Source organism: Papio anubis, chromosome 7, assembly GCF_008728515.1.
Source record: "Papio anubis isolate 15944 chromosome 7, Panubis1.0, whole genome shotgun sequence".
NCBI classification, from domain to species: domain Eukaryota; kingdom Metazoa; phylum Chordata; class Mammalia; order Primates; family Cercopithecidae; genus Papio; species Papio anubis.
The window spans coordinates 24,922,815-24,930,217 of record NC_044982.1 but is presented as its reverse complement, the minus strand read 5'-3'; positions in this window follow the sequence as shown (position 1 = coordinate 24,930,217).

The window sequence follows — 7,403 nt, the reverse complement described above, 5'->3', positions numbered from 1 at the left end:
GGGAAGTCTATCCTAGCAACTTGCTCTTTTCTGCAATGTAACATTTTCTTTGTCTTATTAGATTTTTTTTTTTTTTTTTTTTTGAGACGGAGTCTCGCTCTGTCACCCAGGCTGGAGTGCAGTGGCCGGATCTCAGCTCACTGCAAGCTCTACCTCCCGGGTTCACGCCATTCTCCTGCCTCAGCCTCCCGAGTAGCTGGGACTACAGGCGCCTGCCACCTCGCCCGGCTAAGTTTTTGTATTTTTAGTAGAGACGGGGTTTCACTGTGTTAGCCAGGATGGTCTCGATCTCCTGACCTCGTGATCCGCCCGTCTCGGCCTCCCAAAGTGCTGGGATTACAGGCTTGAGCCACCGCGCCCGGCCTATTAGATTTTTTTTTAACAGCCAGTGTAGGAGCCTGTATAGTGTGATGTCCAACTGGTGGCAGATAATTTGTCCCACATAGAGTGTGATCACTCTTCTTTGTTGTCAAAGGATATGGCAGAGTTTTTAAAATTTCACTGAGTCAATAATCAGAATTACAATAGAGTTTGTGAGTGTAGAGGAGGCAAAGCCACAGATCTCGGGGGGCTTGTCAGCGAGGTGGTATTCTTCAAAACTTACCAAGGTGGAACCTTTCTCACTTGTAAGGCTGAAAGAATAAAGAATAACTACGGAAACCTTATATCTCTTTAAGCTCTTTCATTCCTAAGAGCTTGAAGTGACTCTCTAGGCCCACACCTCATTTATTTTCACAACGTCCCTGTGGAGTCAGAGGCTAGTTTTTCTTCACTGTTCATGCTGTTCAGAGGGAAGCCATGCCCTGAGAACTCAAGTGACTTGCATTCAAGGTCAAAAAGTGAGAAGTTGTAAAGCCAACGCTTGAATTCAGGTGTTCTGACTCTTCACCTAGTAGCTGCTTTAAGATGATCACAATTGGGAAAGAAATTCAGCTGGGAGAGCTAAAAATATATCATAAATACACATGATGTCATGATACATCAAAGTTCAGATCTGAAAATGTTTCTTAGTCTGCAGATTAAAAAATGTTTTTGATGAGTCAACAACATTCAGTGCTGTGAACTGTTCTTACTCCCTCAAGCCATAGGTACAGAGATCATCATTCTGTATTTAGTTTGGAATGATGCCCCAGAATCAGAGTTCCTAAATAGCACTAATGATTTCACAGATTTCAGGAAGAATAGGGGACATTGACCATGACACATAACGATACTCATTAAGTTGCAGAATAGAATACTTGTAATTACCAATTAAAAAGTGGGGTGAACAAAATCTAAATCCATGGACATGTAGGGTTGGAGCAGAGTCTCCTCAGCCTTAATGGTAGCTTTGCGTGAATCAGAAAATGTGCTTTTCTTCCAGGTGGACACAACCCTAACCCAGGGTACACAGGTTAGTGAGAAAAGCTCTGGCTGGATTCAGCTTTGTTTATTCATCTCCTCACATGGATGTTCTTTGTGGCCATCTAAGATAGAACAACAGCCTTCAAAGTTGCCTAACTCACTTTCCCACATTCAGGTAATATAATATCATGTCTATCTCACAATAGAAGTTAGTTCACTTTTTAAAAACTCTTGGCAAAAATATTTTCACAACTTCATCATATTGCTTCTCATAATACTTTGAAGTCCATGATGTTAGGATATGTTGAGGAGGAGGAGAAATAGATGCAACCATAAAATAAAAAATGGTTTGAATATTTTGACTAGCTTTTTACCAGAAAAAAAAAAAGACTTAGAAGATACTTGAGGTGACCTTGCCCAAGTTGTCTGGAAAATTCGTTCTCTTAAATAAAAAAAAAAATGGGTATAGTTCATCTTTATATGAAGGAAAATATCATGAGTGTCCAATATTGAGAGGAAGCTGACATTTACACATAATTCCTTGGGAAGTCAACCTTAGGGAGGACACAACTTTCAGCATAGAAAGGCCAGAGAGAGGGAAAACCTACATTGTAGTAGGTCCATCTGATACATTCATCCTGTAAGTAGAGGGATATTTTGTCCCTGTTTTCTGAAAATCTAAAATTACCAACTTTCACTTGGGACCTGAGTTAGTGTAATCAATCATAAAACAGATGGGACATAAAGGAGATTAAAAGAAACAAACTACATTAAAAGTAGACTCTTAGCCAATCTCTTTGATCCCACTTACCTCAAATCAAAGCACTATATGATGGACAGTGACTTCCTCTCTGAAAAGACAGCAACAATCAGGTTTATACAGATTATGAACTGCAGCATATTTAAGAAGCTTCACAAGAGGTGCATTTATAATGCGCTCCCCATTAAAAGTGAAGAACAGCAGAGGGAAGTGCTGGGATATAGATATGTAACCTGGTCAAACTTCAGACAGCCCAGTAAAAGAAGAGGGCCTAAATTTTCCATGAATCAGGATTTTAGATAAATGTAGGCCTGAAGATCAGGAACGACTAGAGCCTACAAAATATAAGTAGTTGTGATAAAACAAAACAAAACAAAAAAACCTAGTTCCTACAAAAGTTATTCTCTTTTTTACACTCTACTATTTTTGTAAGAATATTATTATAAACATGTGATCACGCAAATGTTTGATGATGGGTATATCATAATTCGCAGCTTAAGAAAAGGAGGTGGACAGAAATTAATTGATTCGTTCAAATGACTTTAGCAAACAAAATGTCCAATTTCTGATTTCCATATATTTATACTAAACTTGACAATTTCTAGAGTTTGCCACATAAATCCATGAAATACCAACAGGTACTATTTGTTAAGTGGATACTATATACTAAGGTTTGTGTCCCTTCCAAATTCATATGTTAAAACCTCATCATGAATGTGTTGGAACTAATAGGTGGAGCCTTTGGGAAGCAATTAGGTCATTAAGGTGGAGTGCTGATGAATGGAATTAGTGCCCTTATAAAAGAGATTCCAGAGACCTAACTAATTCCTTTCACCATGTGAGGACACAGCAAGAAGGCACCATTCATGAACCAGAAATAAGTCTCACCAGACATCTTAATCTGCTAGTACTTTGACCTTGGACTTCCCAGCCTCCATGACTGTGAGATTTTTCTGTTGTTTGTAAGCCACTCAGTTTATGGTATTTTGTCATAGCATACTGAACATTCTAAGATATGTGAATAATTATTATGTGTATCAATTACTATGCTAAATTTTTTACATAGTATGATGGACTGAATTATGTCCCCAGTAAAATATATATGTTGAAGCCCTAGCCTCCAATGTGACTGTTTTCGGAGATAGGGACTTTAGACAGGTAACTAAGATTAAATGAGGGGCAGGATGCAGTGGCTCATACCTGTAATCCCAGCACTTTGGGAGGCCAAAGAGGGTGGATCATCTGAGGTCAGGAGTTCAAGACCAGCCTGGTCAACATGGTGAAACCTCTACTAAAAATACAAAAATTAGCCGGCTGTGGTGGTGAGCGCCTGTAATCCCAGCTACCAGGGAGGCTGAGGCAGGAGAATCGCTTGAACTCGGGAGACAGAGGTTGCAGGGAGCTGAGATTGCGCCACTGCACTCCACCGTGGGTGACAGAGCAAAACTTTGTCTCCAAAAAAAAAAAAACATTGAATGACGTCATAGGGCTAGGGCCCTAATCTGATAAGGCTGGTGTCCTAGTAAGAAAGAAAGAGACTCCAGAGATCTCTCTCTCTCTCTCCATACATGAGCACAGAAGAAGAACCACACAAGGACCTTGCAAGACAGAGGTCCTCTATAAGCCAAGACAAGAGGCCCCACTAGAAGCCAACCCTGATGACACCTTGGTCTTAGACTTTTGCCTTCCAGAACTGTGCGAGTATATATTTTTGTTGCTTAAGTCATGCAGTCTCTGGTGTTTTGTTATGGCAGTCCCAGTAGACGAATACATATAATTAGCTCAACTTAGCTTCTTAATGGAAATGTGGTATTATTGTAGAAATTCAATATAGTGACTAGAAGTAAAGCTGTAGATCCCAGCTGCCTGACCTCCAGTTCCAGCCCTACCACTTCCTACCCACGTGACCTGGGAAAGTTCTTAATCTCTCTATTAATATGATTTTTTTCATCTGCAAAATGAAAGTAATAATAAGTATCTTTCTCATTGGGTATGGAGAGGGTTAAATGCATTAATGTTTAGTATGATAGTGACAGGCATAGAGAAAACACTCAATATGAATAAGCTATTTTTATTAGCCCAATTTTCAGATGGTGAAGCCGAGGCTTAGGGAGATTCAAGATCAAGATCAAGATCAATATTACTCAGCCATTAAGCTATTAATCTTGGAAGTACTATTATTAGAGCCAGATTCCTTATTTTTAGAAACCAAGGCCTTCATCTTTGTACTGTATGGACCTTCAGGCAAAGCACACTCAAATGAGATATGCAGTTAAATATTTTTCTAAGTAGACTAACAATCTAAACATTTTGCAATTTGCCTGCTTGCATTACAGAGCCAGGACTCTGGTGGGGCATTTTGAACCACTTTACCTTGCTAAAATCACGAGGGCTTTGAATGTCAGGCAGAGAAGAAATCTATTATTCCTCCTCAACATAATCCCAACTTGCTTTCTCTTGTTTCAGCAGTTCTAGGAAATGTCCAAAATATAGGTAAGCACTCTGGTAAGTGCTTAAAGTATACGAGAAAATTTAGCTATAGAAAATGCTACATAAAAAACATTCAGTGGGCACTGAGAATTCCAAGGTGACCTTAGCCTACTAAGTTTATTTTACTTCGTTCCATTGGGTAGTGAGACCTAGATGGGTTTGTAAGACATTGAGAGATGTTGGTCTTTTGGCAGCTTATTCATCTCTATGGTAAATACTGCATACTGGGAACAATTAGGAAATTCCTCCCATCTTTGTCTCAGGTAAACCATTATCTCTTCCCTCTTGGTTGGATTCCTGTTGGCTCTGGCCCTGGTTCTCTGATTGCTTATGGTGTGATATGTAAGACATGCCTCACCTTCTGGAAAGCTAGAGGCCACATAACTGTCAACTATTTAGTATACTCTTGACCTGAGACCATCATGGCATGTTAAGTGCTCTTTGGTGTGGCCAGAGGGAGAGGAATGTAATTGCTTTGGCTTATGATGGGCCATCTTCTTTTTGCTCTTGATGTTTTGCCAGAGGCACTCAGTTGATCCTCCATGATCTCGTCTCTGTGCCCACTTGGTCCTCCAACTCCTACTTCTCTTCATAGTATATCTTTGTGTTTCCATCTTTTAGCACATAATAATTATTTGCTGTACTTCAAGGTCATTGAAGGTAGGAAGTATATATATTCATATATATGTACACACACATATATATAGTCTAGATGCTATGGGCTATGCTGGGCATTGGAGATAGTTTCAAGGCACTCAAAATATACATTCTTAATGAATGCATCAGTGAAGAGATTAATGGGTTCTACTCAGTTGCTGTTGAATAAAGAGGACCTAGCAATATACATTTCCATGTTATAGGATATTGGAACATAAAGGATTGAATAGATATTTATATATGTGCATTTCTTTGAGACATGGCCAGAAGTCAATATCTTCTCAGGCCAAATGGCAATACTTAAGAGCTGGATAACTTTCAAATTTGTAGGTGCTGGAAGATACTAAGTATGTTGGCTTAGTTGAAATTCTTCAGCTTCTTCAATTGTCAGAACTAAATGCTATTCTGAGAAGGAGCTCTGATGTCCCCATGGTAACAGGGCTCCATTAAAGGCATGGCATCACAAAGCTGTCCTTGTTTGAAGACACTTGGGAATTTCAGGTATAAACGGAAATACTGTTAAAGGCAAATTATACATACTTATTCTGTGTAATTATGTGCACATGTATAGATATGTCTAATTTAGCCACACCTCTCATTTAGTTTTGTTTGTCATTAGGCTTTTTAGTGACTTAAATCTCAGACACGGATATAGCTCCAGGTGCTTAAATAAGAACTCATTTAAATTTTGGAGTAAATATAAATTCCTTTGCTTATTTACTTATTATTACTCTTAACACAATGAAGAGAATTTTGATTCTTAACATAACCTCTGAAATGGACACACATACTGTCTGTATGCAAAATCACCCAGCACCTTTGCTGGCCATTCATAGCCTGGGCCAGTACTAGCAGCATGCCTGAAGGAGGGTATTTTAGAGTTAAGAGAAAGAATTGTCCAGACAGCTTAGGCAAGGTCACCTCAAGTACCATTGTTTTTTTTTTTTTTTTTTTTGAGATAGAGTCTCACTCTGTCACCCAGGCTGCAGTGCAGGGGCACAGTCTTGGCTTATTGCAATCTCTGCCTCCCAGGCTCAAGCGATTCTCATGCCTCAGCCTCATGAGTAGCTGGGATTACAGGCGTGCACAACCACGCCCAGCTAATTTTTTATATTTTTAGTAGAGATGGCGTTTTGCCATGTTGGCTAGGCTGGCCTCGGACTCCTGACTTCAGGAGGCCCGCCTCGGCCTCCCAAAGTGCTGGGATTACAGGCATGCATCTCAAGTATCTTTTAAGTCGTTTTTTTTTCTGATAAAAGCTCGTCAAAATATTAAAAAAATTTGTTTTGTAGTTACATCTGAATACTTTGCAGTGGCAGAAAAAGAACACGATTTTTTTTTTTTTTAAATGAAGGAAATCATAAGGTCAATGGATTTGGGAAGGATCTTGATTCCCTCATCAATAGCATTATCCCTTTGCCTAGTTATGGACTCCCTTCCTTTCAGAGACAATGCCTTTAATGGCTCCATTTTTATGTTATACAACGCAGCCAGGAAAGATGTTAGGCAGACTGGATTAGCTCTGAAAATGCAGAAAAATATGACAAGGTGAAAGGCTAGCCATGAAGCTGGTTAGCTCATAAATAATAAAAACTTGACAGAACTTGTAAGAAGAAAATGGGAACAATTTGCATAGCTGTGTTGCAGGAACAAGTGCATCTAAGTGTTTATGCTGGCTACAGAGATGCTCTGAGCTGGAATATTTGCCAAGGTGACTCTTCTCTCCATGGTGCTTTTTTAAAAGGTCCTTGCTGTACTTCCCCCCACCAGCCCCACTCTCACCCTCCCACCCGCCCAGCAAATTCTTTGGAATTGTTAAAGATATGAAGCTGAATATTTTTGGCTTCGTTTATGACATTGAGCCACACTAAATTTTTCTGAATGAAAGTCTAATGCTGTTTTTCTAAATAATATTTATGTATTGTCCCTTCATTGACATTCATATAAGGAAAAATGTGTTACATTTTCTATATTTCTAATGACTCCCGAGTAGTGGGCTCCATGAGGATTTTCCTGAGGGCTAGCTTGAACAAAATACCGGAGGATCAAAAATCACTTTCTCTATATCTCTCAAATCCTGTGCAAGTATAAGTAAATTTCTGTTTCTTCCCAGTGGGAAAAAGTCCAAATAGGAAGCTAAAGCTGGGAGGAA